Source organism: Mus caroli, chromosome X (genome assembly GCF_900094665.2).
Source record: "Mus caroli chromosome X, CAROLI_EIJ_v1.1, whole genome shotgun sequence".
In the NCBI taxonomy this organism is placed as follows: domain Eukaryota; kingdom Metazoa; phylum Chordata; class Mammalia; order Rodentia; family Muridae; genus Mus; species Mus caroli.
This window is the reverse complement of record NC_034589.1, coordinates 74,055,482-74,079,327: the sequence shown is the minus strand read 5'-3', so window position 1 is coordinate 74,079,327 and position 23,846 is coordinate 74,055,482. Positions and strand designations below refer to the sequence as shown.

At 36.8% G+C, this 23,846-nt stretch overlaps 1 protein-coding gene across 4 annotated transcripts in view; it reads left to right on the top strand.

Moving 5' to 3' along the window:
- Positions 1-23,846, top strand: part of Prrg1 (proline rich and Gla domain 1) — a 128,915-nt gene that overhangs the window by 21,246 nt on the left and 83,823 nt on the right. The window lies entirely within an intron of this gene.

Sequence of the window (23,846 nt, the reverse complement as noted above, 5' to 3'; positions counted from 1 at the left end):
TCTCTCTCTCTCTCTCTCTCTCTCTCTCTCTCTCTCTCTCTCTCTCTCTCACAGATACACTGAGTTACTATGACTTTTGAAGTAGCTCTTATCTAATTTTTGTCTATGGTTAAAGCCCCTAACAGTCTGGTATCTATAAAAGTGTTTCAGGGCTTAGTCAGAAATACCAGTAGTTAGAGATTCAGGTTTCACCCTGTATTTCTTCTTTCTTTTGAATGATCATGATTCCTTGAATAGATTTTCTCTACTTCTCTAAAGCCAGATTGCTATGTTTGTTTGTTTGTTTTTTCTTTTGCTCTCACTTTTGCCGTACATATTTTGTTTGTAAATACTCCTATGCTGAAAGACATACCACACCATCTCACTTCTACCAAGTGAGTGGACACTCTCCAACTTGTGTCAGTTTACTTCTCTGCACATACTGGTAACGTTATTGTGGCAGGTTTTGGCCTTAGTTTAAAATTATTTTGCTTTGCATCTCTTCAGGAACTTTATCTATGGTTCAGTTAGAAATGTTGATAGACAGAAGTCTGGACACACTCTCTAGCTCTCTTCCTCCTACTATTCTTACACTTATCAGTATTTGCCAATATGACTTTTCTTGTTCTGTAAGCCAGAGAAATGAGAGGTTTAGCTCATAACCTCTCACTGCTCTCTCACTGCTTTCACAATAAGTGCTATGTGTAGCCCTGATCAAAAGTGAAGGTTAAGAGCTCCATGTGGCTTTCATCTCTCCTAGAAATTCTGAGTTCTTTCTCAGATTCTGTATGCTTCTCTCCCATAGCTTAAGTTTATTTATTTATTTTTTTATTGTATTTGGATCATTACATTTTGTAATTCTTTTCCTGTTTGTATGTGGGGATCCTATAGGTGCTAAGGTTATCATACCCAGAAATGGAAAGGTTTCAAGCCTGTTTTTCCCTTAGGATGGAAAGGCAGACTAAACCAAGGGAAACACCCACCTCTGTTTTACTGAATCATCTTTTCAAAACCATTTTAGTTACTATTCTTACAGTGTTCAAGACTTTTGTTTCCATACAACAATGAGTGGGTATAGCAAGTTTTAGATGTAAAAATAACCCTTCGGAGGCTATATAATTCCCACCTCTCTAAAATATATTGCATTTGAAAATATGTTGCACAGAATCTGCAGATTTTTTTGTTTGTTTTTTTGTTTTTTAATAAAAGAGAAAACTACAACTGTTTTGTGCCAAATGCTTGCTTTTTTAGAAATTGTATCTAATGCAAAGTGTATTGAGAAATTATATATTTAATGCATGATAGTGATAGTAGAGTGCATTAATAATACACCCACTGTAATAAATTACTCAGTAAAATATCTAAATGTGAACATTAAAGAAAAATAGTTTTAAGTTTTCTTTCAGTAACGTGTAACATTATCCTAGGTAAAAATTAGCCTATTATGATATGCTTTATTATATAGTACTATATAAATGAACTATTTTGGGGAGATCCCTGTCAGGATGTTTTTGTACTTTTGCCTAATTCATTTATTGGAGGACTATAGGGAATAGAAAGCAAGTTAATTTAATAAAGTTCATTTTGTAGTTTCTGCCTCATAGACAAAGGGCAAAGTAAATGAGATCTTTTATAGGAACACCTTAAAGATGTATATAGAAGTTAAGACACTTGAAGAAATTATCACAGATTTGAAAGTATAGAATAGAAGAGAATGAGAGGTTTTTATTTATGATTTGGAGGAGAGCCTTAAGTGCTCTGTCCTAGGTGATACAGGTAGACTCGGGAACCCTGAAAATATTTGAGAGTTTCTCAGTTCCTTAAGTGGTTATCTTGCTGTTGACTCTTGTGACTCACGGCTACTTATCAACTTGCAGGCAGCTTCTTTCTCCCTCAGACATAATGAATTGAAATCAAATGCTCTAAGCTACTTTTAGGCTTTAATTGAAAAAAAAAATGACTTAAGAATGACAAGGCAAGTTAGGCTAAAGAATGTTTTCATGGACAATTATGAATGTGGCCAATGGTATACTTTTCCCCCAGATGGTTAAAAAAGATTCATTTGTAATTTAGTGGATTTTTTAATTCTTCTGAGGATCCAATTTCAGTTCAGTTGATTCTCTAAAAAATACCACATTGATTACTATCCTTTGACTTATTCTCACATCTTCAGTAGATGAATGAAGACCTCAATTAAATAAGAAGAAAAGAGCTATGCTTTCACGCACGGGTCTTGCTGCCTATCTCCATATTTATGTTATAGACATAAAGTCTTATTTAAAATTAATATTAAATTAGAACCCCATTATATGTTGGAATTTTGCAAATACTTGTTCAAAGAGAATTTTCTCCTCAAATTAGCAACGATATTGGTATGTAGGAGGACCTTTTTCTAAGACTGATTTTTCTTGGTGATTAATGTTGGAGCTAGACATTTCAGAGGCAGTTTCCAAGGAAATGAATAGATGGTGAGATAATTTCTTAAAGTTCTTAGATCTATTCAGTCTCTAGAGACTTTGAAGCTGTGAGTTACAGAGAATTCTGATTTGATCTCCTGGGATCACTGCCAGATTCATAATTGCATTGAGATTTTTTAATGATCACAAATGATATCATGATGCTTTTCTCTTTATTCTGGAAGTGAGCTGATCACTACAGAGGAAGGAATAAAAATAGATTTTAGTCAGAAGGTTTGGAAGATCAGATATCAGGTCAGATGCAACAGCATATCTGATACATACTTAAGTAGTCACTGAGTTGTGACTAATTAGTTTGGTGAAATAGCCTTGGTTATATCCATTAGTATATACACAGTGTGGGACAAGTTTAATATTCATTGCTATAATCATTCAACATTGACAGAATACTTGGCCGTGGTACATTTTTTTTAAAACTTTTGTTATAAAGACAAGTTATCTTTCATTACAGTGTTCTAGGCTCCTAGTCTTCTTTTTTAGCATGGGAATAGAAGTGGGAGTACTGGGCAAAAGGCAGAATAATGTGTTCTTTCCCCTTTGCTCCTGGCAAATAAGTCTTTATTTTCATAATTTTTTCTAGGTGTAGTCAGCCTTATCATTCTCACTGTGTGCCCTTTCATAGAGTGTAAGATGTTTTTGTTGCATCTTTAATGTGTATCTGTCTTTCTTATGCAAGTAGAGAGCTTAATTATTATTCACCTGCCCATCTTTGTTACACCCACTTAAAACAAAACAAAACAAAACAAAAGAGGACTACAATCAATAAAGCCTTAGGTAAATATGTAGCTACTTTAGAGAGTAAACTTGAAAATGCCTGGTTCTTAGAGGATGTGTATGTATATATATATATATATATATATATGTGTGTGTGTGTATATATACATACATGTGTATATATACATACATACATACACACACACACACACACACACCTTTCTAGTTTTCTAATTTGACAAACATAGCATAAAACTCTCTTGTTACTGTTATTGTTCAAATGACTATATGTTGCTGTTATTGTTCAATTGACTATATTCCATACAAGAAGAAAGAGGGCAAATAGAAGGAGGATTTTGCAGAATTCTCTCTTACAAAGATCTTATTTATTGTATCACTTTGGGCAAGAGAGAGAGAGAGAGAGAGAGAGAGAGAGAGAGAGAGAGAGAGAGAGATCGATCTGTAGTAACAGGAATTTTTGCACATGTTTGATTTATACTAAGGACAAAACCCAGAGCTTTGTGCATGCTAGGCAAGTGCTTTACCAGATAAGCTATTATTACTCTCCAGCCTCTTCCCTGTTTACAAAATGTTGTGGTATTATTTGTAAAGAGTTTGTTTAATAGGTGCATCCAACAGTGATATGGAATATTCACCAAAGACTGCTCAGACCTTGGTTTAAGCCATTAGAAAGTCTTTATTAGCTGGTCAGCAACTATACTAGGTGTTCAGGATCCCAGTATAGCTCTCAGCCTTTCTCAGGGTGAGCTTTTAGGCACAAAACCTATGTTTTGGATTGACATACTTCAGTTCCCAAGAACAGTTAGCAGGAAATGAAACAACAGAAGCCCCAAAACAAAATATAGTACAGTACATTTAGATTCTTTCCCAGGACTATATGGACTTTGATGGATTAGGCCTTTGTTATAGTTTTGTCGGGTGGTTTTGTCTATGTGTTAAGTTTTACAGCTTAATTGGTACTTCCATCATGGAGTCAGTTGTGCTAAAGCCTGGGGCCTAAGCTGGTGCCCTGTTACATTCCCCACTGGTCTTAGTGAATGAGTCGAATCATGGGCTCATCTTATTTTAGTGTAAGATGCAGGACCTTGCTGCTAATACAATCAGAATGAGAATTAAAGGCCCAGCTGGTGTTGCTAACAAAGTAGTTAGGCAGAGGGACCAAGAGAATAGAGTCTGGTACCAATTATTTTCTCAACTATTGCAATAATTTTTTTCTACTTACTCCTGATCAATTAGTGTAGAAACAATAGGTTTTTTCCAAAATCATATATAGTTTCTTTTATTTCATGAGCGGTCTAAGCCTCTCCAATTATGTAGAGCCATTTCTGCAAGGGAGTGTAAATGTTGTTTTCATCCAGAAACGGAAACTTTTGATATCTCTAGGACATGGTCAACCTATCGACTTAGTTTAGAAAGCAGAAGAGGCACATTTAGTCAAACCACTAGTACATGCCTACCAAGTAGTCCCAGAGATCCAGTAATATTGCTATTATCCATATGAATTAACCCATAAGGCAGTGGGCATGGGCATCAGAATAAAGGAAAATGCCTAGGTTAATGGTTTTGGATATTAGACAAGTTCTAGTCCTTTTTAAGTCCTCTAATATTTTGGGGGGAGGGCTGCTCCCAGTTACACTGAGCTTTGTCAGTCAGCTGACAGTCTGGTTAGTTCCTAACATGTATAGTATAGGGAATAGGTCTCTTAAGCATAACCGGCAATCCTGGCTAATTTGGGTCAGGGGGAGCGGACCTGAGAATGATAAACTCTATACCTAGGGACGCTTCCTGAGTTATAGAGTGATTCCCCTGTTTTGTTTGTTTGTTTGTTTTAATGTTTTCCAAAGGCCAGAATCATTTAAAGAATTTTTTTTTCCCTTTTGGAAGCCTCAGTTTTACAAACCCAATTTTTGTAAAGGAAACTACCTTGCTGTGGCAATTAGGGCACCCCCAGTCACAAGGCATGCACAGAATTGAAAATTAAGTATTCTTATCTCAAAAGATAAACCCCAATATCTTTCCTTCCTCCAGTATAACCAGATGTTTAAAATGGACATCGGCAAATAAAAGTCAAGATGGAAAGTGGGTTGCTTGTTTGTAGTTACGGTAGCTAATACTTTCTCTGTATCTGTCTTCATCAGTTTCCAGGTTCAGGCCACAGGGCCATAGGAGTTAGACCATAACCCTGTATTCATATTAAACACAAGGTTCAGGAGAAAGTAGAGTGGAGTATAGAGTAGAAGTTCCTGGAGCCCAATGAAACCTAAATTTCAATGGGTGCACAGTCTAGAAATAGTTCATTTGTCAGCATCCATGGCTTCCACCTGCTTGACCTAAGTGAGGTGGATCCATGATGTAAATAATGCCAGCTATCTTTACAAATATAAGACTGAAGAGAATCACTATCTAGAGTCCTTTCAAAGTTGGTTTAAGTAACCCTTTAGCTATCTGCCTGACACAGACAACATCACTGGACTGGAACAAGGGGAAACTGGTAATGGACTTGGAGGTTGGCTGGGTCTCTTGGATAGTCCAATGAATGGAGGACTGGAGTACCTGTAGTGACTTGAGAAAGAGACAGTTAGAGATCTGCCAACTGTTGGTTTCTGAGCCTGGGAAGCAGTCAGGGAGATCTTCCAAACATAATTTCATGGGGGTAAATCCCTCCCTATATGGGGTGTAGAAGGCTGATGCAAAGTAAAGGAAGGATGCCTATTCATGCTTTGCTGGATGCTGAACGATGAGAGTTTTGTTAAAGTTTCTTTTATTGTTCTATTTATTTTTTTAGCCTTGTCAGAACACTGAGTTCTATATGCACAGTGAAGTTTTCAATCTGTGTCTAAAGCCTTAGCTATTAATTGAGAGATTTTGACTATGAAAGCTGGGCCATTATTGGACCCCATTACTAGGGGGAGGCTAAATCAGAGAACCAGTTCCTGGAGGAGCTTTTTAGCTACTATTTGAGCAATTTTTGTTTGGGTGAGGAACACTTTTACTCACCTGGAAAAGGTATTTTTAAAAATTAGCAAAATATTTTGTTCTTCCCCAGATGGCTGGATCTTGGTGAAGTCATTTTTTTCCAGAGTTTGTGGGGATGTTGCTCTCTCATTCTGACCCCATCCTGAGTAAGGGCTCTCTGCTTTGGATTTAGCTGAGGGCACACCTGGCATCTTGCTGAGACATCTCATGATAGACTGTCTAGTCAAGGGATAACATATCTTGGACTGAACAACTCAGAATGTTTCTGGACTCCAGATAAGTAGCCTGGTGAAGGTTAGTTCCCAAAAGTTCTGCCGATTCTTTCTAGGAGTATGATCTTCCCCTCTGATGTCCTCCATTGTGGCGGTTTGAATATGTGTGGCCAAGTGAGTGGCACTATTAGGTGGTGTGGCCTTGTTGGAGTAGGTGTGGCCATGTTGGAAAAAGTGTGTCTCTGTGGGAGTAGGCAATGCTATCTTCCTCTTAGCAATCTGGTAGTCAGTCTTCTGTTTCCCTTAAGAACAAGATGTAGAACCCTCAGATCCTCTAGTACCATATCTGCCTGGATGCTGTCATGCTTCCCACCATGATGATAATGGACTGAACCTCAGGACCTATAAACTAGCCCCAATTAAATGTCCTTTCTAAGAGTTGCCTTGGTCATGGTGTCTCTTCACAACAATGAAAACACTAAGACATCTATCAACCTGTGGGTTTGAGCTGTTGTAATTGTTTATATATGCTTGGGCCAGAAAGCAGCACTATCAGGATGTGTGGCCTTGTTGGAGTAGGTGTGTCACTGTGGGTATGGGCTTTAATACTCTAGTCCTAGCTTCCTGGAAGCCACTATTTTGCTAGCAGCCTTCAGATGAAGATGTAGAACTCTCAGCATCTCCTGCACCATGCTTTCCTGGATGCTGCCTTGTTTCTGCCTTGATAATAATGGACTGAACCTCTGAATATCAATAGGCCCCATTGGTCTTCGGGCCATTTGTTGGGCAGCAGCCCAGCAGTGGAGGACAACAATTTGTAAGGGAAGCCAAGTAGCCTCTAAAGGAGGGCCAAGATTTTATGTCCCATTTTTTTCAGCAGTGAGAAGCCCTCTATCTTTATAAACCACACCATGGACATGGCTTGTAGTAAAACCATACTGATGGCTGGTCCATGAATATGATGGTAGACTTTTGTTTTCCCTATCCAAGAGCATGGGTCCTATCAATCAATTTTGCTCTTTGGGCTGAGGTAACTGACGTGGGCCCAGACTGTCTTGATAAAAGTAACTACTGCAGCTCCCACATACTTTGTTTTATCTTTCATCTCCAGACATTCATGGATGAATGCCTGTGCATAACAGAGTTGATAGATGAATTTGTGAGTAGGTCTGGAGTCAGGCCTGGAATAGGGCCACACAGTCTTTATACAGCTAGCATTCTGGTGCTGCTTCTCAGAGAAGGGCCTCAACTTTATTGTGAGTATATGATCTTGATCCTGAGTTAATTTATTTGCTTTCCTTCATTAAACTAGCAGTAGCTGCCATAGATAGCTCTTAGGCAGGTGGGGCCATCCTCTGACTACAGGGTACAATCATTTTGACAGAAATGTCATGGGACATTTCCAAGACCTCAAAGTTCAGGTTAAAACCCCTTTTGTCTTTTATTTAGTCTCAGTCCAGGTTAGTGGCTTAGTGCCTATTGTTCTCCCAAACCTACGATTCCATGCTGGTGTATAGAGGCCTTGTTAATTCCACAAACTCTGGTATTCAGATGCAGCAGTATCCTGCTGCAGCTGTCTCTCAGATCTCAAATTCTCAGTCCTGTTTCTTAGACTTTGGAGTTGGAATCTGAAGGATGGCAGCAATGCTACTCTGAGACAGCCTCTTGTTGCCTTTCTTAAGCTGGTGGTCCAGATAGGTAACCTACAAACTGGGCTTTCTTAGCCAACATTTTGTAGCTGAAGATCTGTAACTCTTGCAGCAGTCCATCAGTGGCCTTTTTATAGTCTACTTCTCAGGAAACTTGATGATGGGAGGGGAGAAGTCTGCATTTAGTTTCTGTAAATCCTGGGGCAAATTGATCCAGGTATGTTTCCTGCTGTAGCCTTTCATCATGTCTGTCCATTTAAAAGCAAAGATGGATCTACTCACCTCTGCCAGTGGGGGGCTGAAGAACACATCTTTCAGCTCCAAGACAGTTACACCCGTTTCTCTGGAAGAATCAAACTCATGAGAACCAGAAGTCCCTAAGTTTCTTCACAGGTAGGAGAGGCATATTCCAGGGTGACCAACAGGGTACCAGAATGACTCTCTTCAAAATCAGCCAGTAAGGACAGCAATTTCCCCATTTGTTTCCAGGGTCACTTGGTATTGTTTAATCTGAGTGGAGGTAGATGAACTGGCTACTTGAACAAATTATAAAACCTTGGTATTGGGCTAGTCCTGGGCTATTTGTTTTTTCTGACAGAAGGTGAGACATTAACATTTTGCTCGATATCTGTAAGTCTAACTGCCTTTCATTATCACACACAGAAGGTGATGGTGTTTTTCAGTTTATGCAGAAGATCTTGTCCCAATCTGTTCTCTGTTGTAAAACACCCTTTTGAGTTATGTCCAGCAATTGGGACCTGCTAATACTTATAATTTTTTTAACTTTTATATATTTTTTTCTAGTATCTGGGACTGACTGCGTGACAAAGGATTTTTTTTTAGTAGCTGTCTCTAATCTTTCTTTAAAAGTACCTAGTGAAAATTGCTTAAAGTATCCATGGTTGTGTTGAACAAAGGGGAAATCCATTTTGTCCAGGTTGTGTTGTCAAGCAGCAGTCTTTGTGCCCAGCCCAGGGGTGGTATTTTTTTTTTTTATGCCTTTTTAGACAACAGTGGATTTTACACATCATTGATTTAAAAGGTGGCATAAATCATAAGTAAGAAAAGAACGGAACTTTCTTCCTTCGGGTTCAACCCAGGGGAATGTTTCCTCTTCCCCAGGGCTGCTTAGAGCAGGCATGCAGAGGGAATACTCACCTTGGAGAACAATATCCCTCTCCCTGTATGCATTCTTCTTAAAGGACAGCAGGCCCTGGATCAGAGGCCTGGCTTCTCCCCCTCCACACAAGGGCCAAGCCTGACTATGAGCAGGAGGCAGTCAACAAAATGAACAAGTATGTTTGCTCCAGGTAGATGTTTTTTGTTTGTTTTTAATTTTTGTTTTTTGTTTGTTTGTTTCTTGGTATGTCTTGGCAGACTCACAAGGATTCAGTTCCCCAATGGAATGGAGCACAGATCATAAGTCAGGGAGATGTCCCACCAGAGGCTTTGAAACACCCCCCTCCCCAGTGTCTTGAGGTCTGCCTCTCTGGGACAAATCTCAGTGGGACCTCCAGAAATGTTGTGGGGGTATTCACCAAAGAAGACTTCTTGGATATGGGTTTAAACTAATAGAAAGTCTTTATTAGCTAGCTGGTCAGTAACTACACTGAGTGATTGGGATGCTAAGCTTTTCGAAGGGTGAGCTTTTAAGCACAAAAAACACCCCACAAGTTCCGAGTTGGCATACTTCAGTTGACAGACAGCCAGAAGCAGGACTTTAGAAGCTAAAAGGCAAGGTTAGTACATTTAGAAACTTTCCCAAAACTATATGGACTTTAGTGAATTGGGCCTTTTTTTAGATTTGTCAGGTGGTGCTGTCTAAATGCTGAGTTTTACAGCCTGAATGGTATTTCCATCATGGATCATTTGTGATGAGGTTTGGAGGGCTACTAGATTCTGTGGCCCTGTTACAACAGAATCTCTGGTTATCAGTGAAAACATTTTTTTCAGTCTGGCTTGAATGAGACTTGGGCCAGCTGGAAACCCTTAGGACCCTCATTTATCTGTTTTGTTTTGTTTTTGTTTGTTTGTTTTTAATTCTACCTTTCCTTTTATTTTCTATTGTCTTCTTAAGGGCCTCCTTTCTGTTATTTCTGAGTTTACATGTGTTCTTTATTCGTTCCTACTTCGTCAACTAATTATGTATTCTTGTTCTTTCCTCATATGCAAAACATTTGTTTACACATGAATTTCTATTTCTTTGCTACATTAATAGGAACTCCAGGTTGATATTGATACCTGTTAGTAACCTTTCCCCCAGAGACTGTGGTTCCCTCTACAGGTTTTGGAGGAAAAAAAGGGGGGCTTTTAGGAATGTTTTTGTATTTTTCATTTCTAGAAAATTGTGTTCAGTTTAGCAATAGAGCATTTTCTTCCTTGTGGAAAAATTTGAGAGGAAAAAAAAGATTGAAAAAGACCCCTTATGTTAGGTAATTTCAGACCAGATTTTCTGGTACATTCAGAGTGGTATGTGGCGTTAGATGTTATGTAATTTCAAAGAAGACTCATTTGGCTCTGAAACTAAGGGCTCTTAACTCTGTGACCAAAGATTTCGATTCTTCAAAGGATGCTATAGTCACTCATTATGTTATCAAACTTGTATAATCCTGTGCCTCAAGCCAGGTTGAGACACCTGTTCTCAGTGAAAAGCGACAATACAATAGTGGAAAACAGAAAATGGACATTTATTCAATGTGGGCACATTTCAAAGAGGGCAAAAGAGAGCCAGTGAAATGTTTCTGAAGTACAGATCCTGAAATGAGATTAAAACGTATGTAGAGGGCCAAGGACACTCAACATCTAAGCAGTGCCCTCCAAAGTGTAGTTTTACCGACCATTGACCCATCCTTGTCTAGGCTTCAATTTAATGTATACCGTGGTCTAAGAAGTTGTTAGAACTGCTTGAAGTCACTTCCCTGGAGAAAAGTGCCTCCTCTGGTAATTTTTACTTCTACCAGCACTAGATTCCACGTTTTGTGGGGCTCATTGTTTTATAGTCTGATAGTCAGATTGAGCAACATAAAATATCTTCATTTCTGCCAGACCTATTATAAACAGGGTTTTGTTGTCTGGGGAGATGGAAAGTGGGTGAGTAGGGAAATAAATATATTTTCATATATTGATTTATCTGTTTGTATGAATTTACAGCTTCATATGTTTATGTAATGTATTTAGTCCTCTCCCTCTTTCTACTCTCTTTCTGCAGGCCTTCTTAAAAATTTCCTTTCTACTTCTTTTTTGTATGTGGCCTACTGAATTTAATGGGACTTATTTACTTACTCTGCATGGTGGGCGATTATTGAGTAGAGCAAGGGCAACATATTAGAGACTATACTACCAAAGTTTGAAAAGACCATATATGTAAAAGAGTCTAACAAGATAGTTCATCTTTGTAGAAAGTTTATGTTTTTGAGAAGAATATATTCTTGAATACTTAAAAAAAATCTGTACATACCCATGGCAAAAAGAAACCTTATGGTTTTATGTGAAAATAATAAGAGAGATAATTGTATCTAGCCTATATGTTCCTGTTACATGTTCCATGAATGATCAAGGAATTGTAAACTAATGAAGTGTCATTTTTTACCTTATTGGATCAAAGTTGAAAGCAAAATGCTAATACTCACAAATGTGTTAAGTAGGCAGTGTTCTAAGAAAGAATTTTGTTGTTGTTTATTTGAGGCATCTTCTAGCTTTATAGCACCCACTGGCCTGGTACTCACTGTGTAGCCTACACTCATCTTGAACTTGCAGCAGTTTTCCTGCTTCATGTTCCCAATGCTAGGATGAGAGACATATTCTATCATGCCAGAAAAAAAAAAGCTCTTTCTTATAAATATAAAAGATGGGAGTGGGCCTGCATGCTGCGGGCCTTTTCAAGTATCCTGAGCCAGCCCATAGGACTCCTTGCTGCAGCTGCAGTGCAGAGTCTGGAGCTGTTGTGGTGTAAGTCATGACTTTTATAAAGTTTCTTCTGCTCTTTGTCAGAGTATTTGTTGAAAGGAGTGCTACTGAAATTGTAACCAAAGGTGGCATTATGCTTCCAGAAAAGTCTCAAGGAAAAGTATTGCAAGCAACAGTTGTGGCTGTGGGATCAGGTGTGAAAGGGAAGGGTGGAGAGATTCAACCAATTAGTATAAAAGTTGGAGACAAAGTTCTTCTTCCAGAATATGAAGGCACCAGAATGTTCTAGACAACAAGGAATATTTCTTATTTAGAGGTTATTAGGACTGAAATTAGTGTTGAAACAGTGTCACATGAAGCTGCCCATTTCGCTGATATTCTATTTGATGATGTAAATTTCTGTACCTCCCTTTTATAATAAAAGGATGATGCCTAAACTGAAAGCCATTGTCCCTAAAGTTCAGTTTTGCTGTACTCTTAGAAACATTTCAAAATAAAATGATGTAAATGAGTGGACAATTTTTGGTAAAAGTAAAATAAAATAAAGGATAGTAGGAAATTCTGCATTTACTATTTTTTTTCTAAATATGCTTTCTAAAGTCTTATCTTTCCTAATTGGATTTGCTTTCTTCTGCTAATTTGAGACAACCACCCTGTAATATAATACTCTTGTTACACTAATGATAAAATGAAATTCATCATATCCTTCTAGATGGTAAGTTACTGAATAATGACTCACCCAAGGAATTTATTATTAGAAAATAATAAGTGTGTATAAAAAATAGGAGTGTGTTTTTCTCTTGGTTACAATGAAATGAAACCATCCTAAATGAACAACCATTTCATAACAGAAGACTGCTTATAAATTGTTCCATGTAGGCGGTTATAAAGAAGCTAATAAAATGGATACATTTTACAGGTTGTTAGCCTAAAGGCTGTCAATCAGTTTAGTGAACAGAAAATATTATTCAGACTTACTACAAAAAAATCTTTATTCAGGGGCAGTGGTGACACATAAACTTAATCTCAGCACTTGGATGGCAGAAGCAGGCTAATCTCTGAACTCTTGAGTTCAAGGCAAGGCTGGTCTACAGAGTGAGTTCCAGGACAGCCAGGGCTACACAGAGAAACCCTGTCTCAAAAAAATAAAATCTATGTTCAATATAGTGCTAACACGTATGGCATTGTGTTAGGTGTTAAGTAGGAAAATAAAAGTAAAGGAATGGGAAATCAAAGTAAAATGATATACATGTATGAAATGTTTTAAAGAAACAAATTATTTTATATGAAAGTAGAAGTAAACAAAGAAGCAAAACAATAGAAAGAGCAAAACCAATTATGTGTTTATTACCTACATTTCACTGTTTTTTGTTGATAATGAAAGCAATAGTTTCTCAATGTGTGAAAAAGATTACTGGAATTTATAGTTAAAGAAAAGCAGTGAGACAGATAACTGGTCTATTTAGACTGCTGAAGAGATTTGGTCTTAGCCTGGAGCTCCTAAGTGTTTTCTGTGCCAGCTGGTTACTAAATGACAGTACTGCAGAGGCCAAGTCATGTCCTCATCTCTTAAGTAGTTTGCCGTCTGAGGGAAATACTGTGCAGTTAGAAAGTCAGTTCATAAGAATGAGTCCATTTGATTTAAGTCTTCTCAGAAATTCAGACAGAGATGTTCTGGCTAATCAGCATGCATGCCTAAGGAGGAAGGGAATTGTTCTGCTTGTAATAATTACTTTCACAATCAATTAAGGTTTGAAAATGAAGTAGCATTTAAATAAAGGCACAAAATGTGAGCAAAGTCTTTGAACGGGGAAGTTATTCAACATTTGTAGAGGTCTGAGATGATTCAGTTATAATGTACTTACTATTAAAATCTTGGAAGAGCTGAACTCTGGGCTGGGCTCCATCTCTGAAAATCTTGCTTTAGGATCTGTGTTTCATCTTTCTAAAAATGACCTTTTAAGTATCAACATGGACTGTAGAATAGAATCTATTTTCAGGTAAAACAACAACAACAACAAAACAACTGGTTGTTATTTCATTGTTAGCTTAATGCTACAATAAGGATAGCATTTGAGTATGAATCTGACTTGAGGCATAGGAGGTCTAAGGACATAGTGGTTTTATCATCAAGCCAAGATGTGGTTTTCTTATTTCTGAAACAGAAATATTATTAATCATCCTGGGCTCCCCTTTAACCCATCAGGCACTTATGCTTACTTGGAAAACTGGTATGTGAGACAGGATTTCAGAAGTTTACAGCTTGAAGCTAGTCTCCAAAGAAAAGACAAAATGTTTGCTATTTCCCACCTACCAAAGTAATGGACTTGTGGATAAAAAACTGAATGGGTAAAGAGCTCCACCAAGAACTGAATGGGCAGGACTGCTCTATTTCATAAAACACTGTATCTTTTGAAATGGAGAATCCTCTAATCCCCATTTTCTTCATTCTGGAAACCAGGTCTCCCATAACCCTCTCAAAAGCACAGTTTCTTTCTTTTCCATTGCTGTGAAGTGACCCTATGATCAAGGCAACATGTAAGAGAAAATATTCAATTGAGAGCTTTCTTACAGATTCAGAAGGTAAGTACATAACCATCACAGGGAGGAGCCTGGCCTTCTGAAAGTAACTAAAAGCAAAGAGGTTATGAAAAATGGTTCTTAATATGTGACTGCATGGGACTGTATCTAATCTTGGCCCGTAATTGCATTCTGCTTATTATATTTACTTCAGACATATACGTATTCCGCCTCAAAATTTAAGTGTTAGAACAGAAAGTGTGAAATTGTAATGGGCCTAGAAGAAAAGAAGATAGTCTAGAGATGCCAAAGGAATGATAGTTTTCCCAGGAATATCATGCTGGGAGAAGGAAAGGGCCTTAGCCACAGTAGGAGCTTGTCTTCCTGGAGAGATTTCAGTTTTAAGAACTTGTCAGACCACTTTAGAGGATTAGACTGAAACCCATTCAGTGAAAAGTCAATTCAATGGTGAGCAGGATCACACCTGGACTAGGACTTAGATTTGTGTATTCTTTATCTTCTATTTAAATTTTAATCTTACTTCAGGTGGTGGTGGTTGTCGTAGTGGCTGCGGTGGCAGCAACAAGGGTTGTTTGTTGGGTCTCTTGTTTCCTCTTGGACACATTAAATAAATTTCCTTTTTCTGCTTTCCACTTAAAAATGTAAGTGTTCTAGCCTTTGCCCCATGTATGGATTTCTATAAATTGTAAAATGGTCATAGGCACAGTCGAGGAGAAAGCTAGATCTCTCCTTTGACCAAATTGTAATTCAATCCATTTTCCTTTGCCCATTTTTATTTCTTAATTCTCTTGGAATTATATAGAGAAGCTAAGCCAAGTAAGTTTATGAACTCAAGTGCCTAGAAAATATAGTTTCTTTGAATGCTGGAATTATAAGCTTGTTCTGCTCTGTTGGCTTTACAGGGCTTTTGATGTATGTTTGATTTGGCTTTTGAGATAGGTTCTCATTATATAGCTCTGACAGGCCTTGAACTCAGAAATCTGTGTTCTTCTGCTTCTAGAGAACTGGGATAAAAGACATATGCCACCATGTCTGGCTTTATAGGGATCTTAATACACAGATTAAGTGAAATAGTATAATGGCCTTAATGCATAACTGAGACAGCAAAAGGAGATCTTCAAATCTGCTCAGCACCTGTTTCATCACTTACAATGAAAAGAAAGGTGCATATCTAAGAAATAAAGGATTAGCAAAAATAAGTTTACTCTTCAGAAAGTGGAGTACCAAAGTGACAAATGTCTAGGGGAGGAAAAAAAGAACTGTAGTACGTCATTTCCATATGGAACAAGTTGTAGACGTTTCTTTTTATCTTTGACTTTGTGACAACAGATACCCTGATTCAGTTTGATTTTTGTCTTCCAGGGCAATACAGATTTGGGGAATCAATGTGGTAAGCTCTCCACAATCTGTTGATGTTGAGTAGTAATTCTTAGGCACCCAAGGCTTCCCTCAAATGAACTATAAACTTTGCCCTTAATAATTTAGAATGGAATGGCATTCTAAATTCTTTTGGCCCATGTGCTTGCTTATCAGCATTTCTTCCAGGGCTGTTTGCTTCTGTCTTTGGAGAAGGGCCAATGGGTCAGATCTTTCAGGTTTTGTTTACAGAATGGCCATTGGTGTCTGGATCAGGTAGATTCAAAGTGTTGCCTTTGTCGTGGTCACTTCATTGGCTGTAATTTCTGTTGTATGTCTAGGAAATTTTAGGAAACAATTTGTGAGCTACTTTCTAAATACATAAATATAGTATATACTATACTTCTGGCTGTATTTCTGTTGGTTTCCTTAAAAGGTATAAGAAATGTATTATTAAATCTGCTTATGTGAATATTGAAGACATTTTCATTGCTTTTCTTTTGAAAATAACAGAGTAAGCTTTTTTTTCCTCTCTCTCTAATCTCAAATCATAAGTGATGAAGTTTCTGGTCAATGATTTCTTTTTTTTTTTTTTTTTTTATCTTAGTGATACCACAGTTCATTTAACTCATGTTTCTTGGCACTGGCTACTAGGGAGTACATCTCTTTATCAGTGTTACAGAATATTTCAGTCAGTTGTGTTATACAAACTTCTATCTTTTGTATTTTATATTTGTAATTTTTCTGTGTCACGTTTTCCTTAAATACTTTATTTTTATAAACTTCATATTATCTTATTTTATGATATCATTTCACTTACATATTGTTTAACTCATCTGAAAACCAAGTGGATAAATTGTATTTGATACTGAAATAATGTGTTGAATTGATGTGCAGTATTTTTTTAAAATTTGGTCATAGTGTATGGCACCAAATTAGGTGAGATCAAAAATATAATTGGGCCTATAGATAAATATAGCAGCAACTAATCATGTACATACAATAACCCATATAGTGAATACTTGAAGTGTATGTAAATTATATCTTGAGTTTTCTCTTTCAAGCTTCCCTGAGTCTCAGTACATTTCACCAGGAAACATTTTAGTGAGGGAGGAAACAGTTTCCTACACATATTTCACAACAGAGTAAGGAACAGAACACACTGACCTGGTTAAATTTGCCTTACTGGTATCAGTTACCTTGCACTTACAATCTGTGGTCTAACTTTGCCACTGTCATGCTATACCCATTTCCTATAGAATACTTCCAATGCTGTTTCAGGTAAGCATCAGTCTGTAAATTAGTTAAATCAATTTACTTATATATAAAAATCTAGTAGTCATCAGTTTAATTTTCCCAGGAAAAAAAATATGCTTGCTGCAAAGGATAAGATAGCTGACAACAGATTTCCACATCTGATGGTCTCATTTGTTTGTCCCCAGGAAATTATCAGAAGTGAGAATAAAAATTTTAAAAGACTGATACATTGTTACTGCTGCTGCTGCTGCTGCTGCTGCTGCTGCTGCTGCTGCTGCTGCTGCTACTACTACTACTACTACTACTACTACTACTACTACTACTACTGCGTCTCTGTATCTAGTTTCAATTATATCTCATTCCTGGCTGGCTTGGAATTACTACTACTACTACTACTACTACTACTACTACTACTACTACTACTACTACTACTACTACTGCGTCTCTGTATCTAGTTTCAAATATATCTCATTCCTGACTGGCTTGGAATTACATTGAATAGACTAGCAGGAACTCATAGAGATCTGCCTGCCTCTGCTTTCACAATTTTACTATTTATTTTTAAATAGTAAAATATTTAGAACATGGTTGAATTATCGTATATGAATGCTTGTGAAATTTCAATTTTATAGGAAAGTACTAGACATGCACCACCATGCCTGGTCTGCTATATTATATTTGTTTATTGTACATGAGGTTATTAAAACCTTTTGTTAGTTTATGTATATAAGTGTTTAGCCTGCACATATGTCTATGTAACACATGTGTACCTGGTACCTAAGGAAGCTAGAAAAGTGTGTCAGATCCCCTGGAATTAGAGTTACAGACAGTTTTGATCCATGATGTGTGGGTGTTTCAAATTGAATCCACTGTAAAAGTTGCCAGTGCTGTTAATTGCTGAGCCATCTCTCCAGCCCCCTGCTACATTATTGTTAGCAGAAAAAAAAATAGACCAAAGTTTTAAGGGCTGCTTGTTTTAAATGGATCTACTACACTTTATTTTTAAATAGTAAAATATTTAGCACTTTATTTTTAAATAGTAAAATATTTAGAACATGGTTGAATTATCATATATGAATGCTTGTGAAATTTCAATTTTATAGGAAAGTACTTAGAATGAATAGTTCTAAAAAGTAGATCACAAAATAGAATATCATATAAGCTCAACTTGTTAAAATACATTTGTATGTTTCAAATATAATAAGTATGAGTCTATAATATCATATATGGTATATGTGATTTCTGCAGGCTTGAACAAAATAGGACTTTATGAGATTATATTTCCTTTTAGGGATTGGTGATATTATTTTTTAGTTAAATATGATTAAGCTTATTTTATAAATGGTAGAATTTTCTTTGACCTTCAATTTATAGTTCTGCTTTTTCTCTTAGGATTCATAGCTTTCCCGTTCAATTAGATTAAAAAGAGTTTAAAACCAAAACAGATAATTCAGGCCTAGCACTGAATTAGGTTTTAGGTTTTTTGTTGTTGTTGTTTTGTTTTTTGTTTTTTTGTTTTTGTTTTTTGGGTTTTTTTTTTTTTTTGTCTTTGGTTAGTGTCACAATAATATAATCTTCAAGGAATGCATCATGAATTTCTTTGGGTTGTCTTTGCATAGCAAGTTATTAGTTTACAAAATGAAATAGCACTTCCTCAGGGTTTCAAATTTTGGTTTTATAAACAAACCTACTCTTGTGCTTTTATGAGTTGTAAATCTTACTGTATGTGGTGTATTATTAGTTAATTATTTGAAACAAATTTCTCTTAATATCCTTAAAAGATATTTATAGGAGAAAGATCTTTGATAAGAAAAATCACTTCCTTATTAAATATTTTTAAGGTGCTAGGGTTTGAACTTAGAGAGTTGTGGTAAACACTCAAAAATAAGCTATAGCTCCAGCCCTTGAATAATTTTTTTTCTGGGAGCTGAGTGGATTTTGAACCCAACAGAAACAATCATTAAAGGAACTATATATGAGTATTGTTTATTTAAGAATTTCATTATTGAAAATAATCATTCTCTGAAGATACATTGATTTTTACTTTATGTGTCTGTGTAAGTACCTGCACATATGTATGTATGTGCATCATGTGCATGCCTGGTAGCTAAGGAAGCCAGAAGCAAGCATCAGATCCCATGGAACTGGTATTACAAGTAGTTCTGAACAACCTGATATGGGTGATGGGAACCTGACCCTAGGTCCTCTGTAGTAGTACCAATCGCTTTTAACTGCAGAGGCATCTTGGCAGCTCCATATTCAGTCTTTAGAATTGAGGTTAATGTTTTAATTGTGTATGCAGGCAATTGAGTTTTAGTTCTCTCAATGACTTTAATATAATATCCTTAAGTATTTTCATTACAGTGGCATGATTTGTTAGATAGTGATGTAATAGTAATACATAGCTTATAAAGGTCTTTTTCCTTTTAAGGCCTCCAAGACATATCGAATTCCTTTTGTATGCTATTTGCAGTGATTATTCAATATCTGTTTTGTGGCATACAATATAATAATGGCAGAATTTTAATTGTGACAATCTATTCTGCTTTTCTAGTTGTTGTTGTGTTGAGCTCTTTACATATGATCTAATTTATTTTAAACCTCTTATAAGACCACATTAAAAATGTATATATATATATATATATATATATATATATTTTGTGTTTCAGGCTGAAATTCTGTGCTGTGATGTGCTTAATATTTTGAAACCCAAAGCCACATTATTTCTCCTTTTTCACTTATATATGGTGTCCATTAGGCATTGATCTTGTCCGGTAATATTAACTTTCTTTAACTGATTGTTCTGCTATCTGAAGAGTCTTATTAAAATTTAATAAGTAAAGTAAAAATAAGCAGCTAATGCTATGGTACATTCTGGTAACTCATAAAAGAAAGAAAAAAGAAGGAAAGTAAATTCTAATGTTGGCTTGTGAGTTTAAAGAAAGGTTAATACATCCTTACTGGCTAATTCAATAGTACCTTTAAAGGATGAATTTTTGACCCTTGAGATATGTATACCACTTACAGGTAGGATCCATGTCTGTTTATGTAAAATTTAGTGTTTTATCCTAAGAACACTGAACTGCGCTAAATTGCATAGCACTAAAAAACAGACTAAAGACCATCGATACCCTGTTTTATTTCAAAAAGCCCTTCTGGACTGTGACGATGGGTAACATGTTTCTTGACCTATTTCTTTTTTGTGGTTTCCTTCCAATCTGCTAAAAAGATTCAGATCCTACTCATGTGTTTTGTCTTCATAATATCCCCTGCCCCTTCCCTTGTCTTGTTATTGCTTTAGAGGTTCATTTTCATTACTACTTTTCTAGTTTCCATTCTCAATCTTTATATACTGGAAGAGATAACTATTGATATTCCCATTTGATGTTCTTTATCTTTTAAAAATGATCATATTTTGTGTGCACATGATATTTGTGTGTGAGCACATGCACATATGGAAATCAGAGGACAACTTTTTGAAGTCAGTTCTCTTCTTGTACCCTTACATGGGTTCTGAGGTTTGAAATAAAGTTGCCCAGCTTGGATGTTAAGCACCTGTACCCCTTGAGCCATCTTGCTGGCCCTCTTTGTCTTAATGACTATTCTGCTGCTCAAGCCATTTTTTTTTTCACCAAACCATAGGGAACGTTTATATAATTATGACTATTTGCTTATTTTAAAAGTATATGCTCCACCTGGCTTCCTGTCTCATATATTTGGGAGTTTGAGGTAGGATAACCAAGAGTTCAAGACCAACCTGAGCTACATAGTAAGTTTGAGGACAGCCTTGCTTATGTGAGACCCTGCATTCAAAAAACCATGAAATAAGGCCAGTGAGATGTCAGTGGATAAAGGTACTTGCCATGTAGGACTGGTGACCTGACTTTGTTCATTGGAATCCACATAAGGAGAAAGTGGAGTGCTGTCTCAACAAAGTTGTTCTCTGACCTCTAAACATGTGCCATGGCACAAATGGCTACAAATACATATCACATGTGCATGTACACATGTGTGTATATAAACACAAATAATAAACTAAAACATTTAAAATACAGACAAAAATATATACTTCAGTGGGTATGACTTGAAGCAAATAATGTACAAAAGAACTCCAAAAGACCAGTTAACACATATAAGTATGTTCAAATGTCTCACTTGGTAAAAAAAAAAAAAAAAAAAAAAAAAAAAAAAGTATAGCATGCCACTACTTCCTTCTATCAGAGTACTGAAAAAATTTTTAAAAAGGTCTTTAAGAATGTATAACACCTGGAAGCCTGTTGGTACTTGCACAGAAAGATTGTTTTATGCAAGTAAAGCTTAATGTAGATATGTTCTATGAAACAGTAATTCCAGGAGACAGAAATGTATACAGCACTGCTTATAGCAAACTTATATCTAAAATAATTCAATGTTCATTAATAGTAAAAAAGTGTAACATACACCTAACATAGAATCAGTAGTGAAAATGAATGTACTCCAGGTTTGTGCAACAATGTGAATGGGTTTCATGAGCATGGTAGTGAGCAAAAAATGCTTGAACTAAAGGACTCCACACTCATGCCATTTTTGTGACATTCAGAAATATGCACAACTAAACTGGGCATGTTATCACACACTTGTAATCCCAGCACTGAGCAGAAGGAGGCAGTGTTGAGGCAGAATGATTATGTGTTTGGAGCCAGCTGCAGATGAGTTCAGGGCAAGATTAGGGTATATGGAAAAACCCTGTCTTAACTACCCCTTCATGCAAAACTCATCTACTGTGTAAAAATTAGCTGTATAAGCCTAGTCGCTACCCTTGCTAGAAACTAAGAATTGGATATATGGAGGGCTTGTAGGGCTCCTCCATGAAATTTTGTTCTGTGTCTTAATCTGCACGTTTTGGTGACATGGGTGTCTTTATTCTGTTAGAATTCAGTACATTATATTGTTCTGTATCTTTGCATATTTTGGTTACAAGGGAGTGTTTATTTTGTTAGAATTTAGCAAGGGATATGTTCATGATTTCATGCTTTTCTTTTTGTGTTACCAGTCTGCTAGCTGTGATCCTTATGCTCTATCCAGATAAACATTTTAGTAGATGATGAAATGTGTATCTGTTGTTTGTAGTTGTGAACTTTTAAGTGTTAGTGCTGTGACTGGGCTAGCAGACCCAGAAGCTTCCAACCACAGTCCTGGGAGTCAGAGTTTGTTCAGAGCCCTGACACTCTACAGATGTTCTAATCCTTGGCTTCCAGCAACAGTGAGTTCCAGCATAATTCAGAATCTGCTAGTGTTAACCTCTTTAATGGGTATTGAGACCATCAGCCCCTACATGGTTAATATTACAGCTCTTGGGCCTAAGGCTGTAGAAGCCTTACTAGTGTTACAGCTGATAGGCCTAGTCTGTTGTAACTCGAGCCTTGGTAATGTCTAATGTTAATACTCAGGCCTAGAGTGTCAGGGTACTTGGTAGTTCCTTAAAATGCTTCCAATGGCCAAGAACTTTCTTGCACCCCTTCACCAACTTCAGCCTTGTCCTCTTCTTTCTCTGGAAGTCTACATCTATCCCCTTGGCAATGTAGCTGCTTCTTTCATCACTGCTGCAGCTCCACTGCTGCAGCCATTATATGCTCTTTGTGTTTACAATACAGCCTGTTCTAATGACAATGTTTAAAAGTAGACAGGAACAATATAGGAAAGCCTTTTAACAGGCTCAATGTTGCAACTCCCAGGGGAAGGAATCCCTTTCCCCCACTTCCTCTCTCCTCCAGATCCACTTCCTCTGTTTTTCTTCAGAAAAAAGCAGGCCTTCCAGAGATATCTACTGAACATAGCAAAACAAGTTACAATAAGACTATACAGAAATCCTCATAGCAAGGCTAGATGAGGCAACCCAGTAGAAGGAAAAAGCAGGCAAAAGAGACAGAAACAGTCCCCAGCCCCACTGTTAGGAGTTCTACAAAAACACTAAGCTAACAACCATAACATATATGCATGCAAACCTATATAGGCTCCATGATTGCTAGGTTGATTCTGTGGGCTGTATTCTTGGCCTTTGAACCCTCTGGCTCCAGCAATCCTCCCTCTCTAATCTTCCATGGGGCTGGGGAAGTACTGGGAGGAGCTCAGGGAGGGAGGCTAAGGGCATAATATATTGTATGAGAGAAGAATAAATAAAAAAGGAAAAAAAAAGCTGTCAAATGCCACCTACTATTGGTATTTTTAAACTTATAAACCTTTAGATTTACTGATTTTTTTTATGTGTTTAAATGTTTTGCCTGCACCTTATGGATACTATATGCATTCCAGGCAAGTCAAGAGGAAGGCCTTAGATCATCAGGAACTAAATTTACAGATGGTTGAACTACCATGTAGGTGCTGGGAATGACCCTGGGCCATCTGAATGAGCCATCAATACTCGTATCACTGAGATGCCCATACTTTTAATCAAAGAAAACATTAGAAGGAGTATGGCAAATCAATATAAAGTTAGCAAAAACTCAACATAGAACTAAGATTGCTAATACATGTAACAAGAGTTAATAGCATTTAACAATGCTTAGCAGTGATTGACTCCTTCACTAGGGCCCCCAAACAGTTGGGCCTTTCTTACCTTTATGTATGCTCCATTTAAAAGTATTGCATAAAATGATATGTGGTACATTATCTATGTTATCCTGCACATTAAATTTTATCAAGGCCTAGCAATTGTAATTAGCAGATGTGTTTTTCTGAGAATCAGTAGTCCAGGAGCAGTATAACTGGGTGATTTTAGT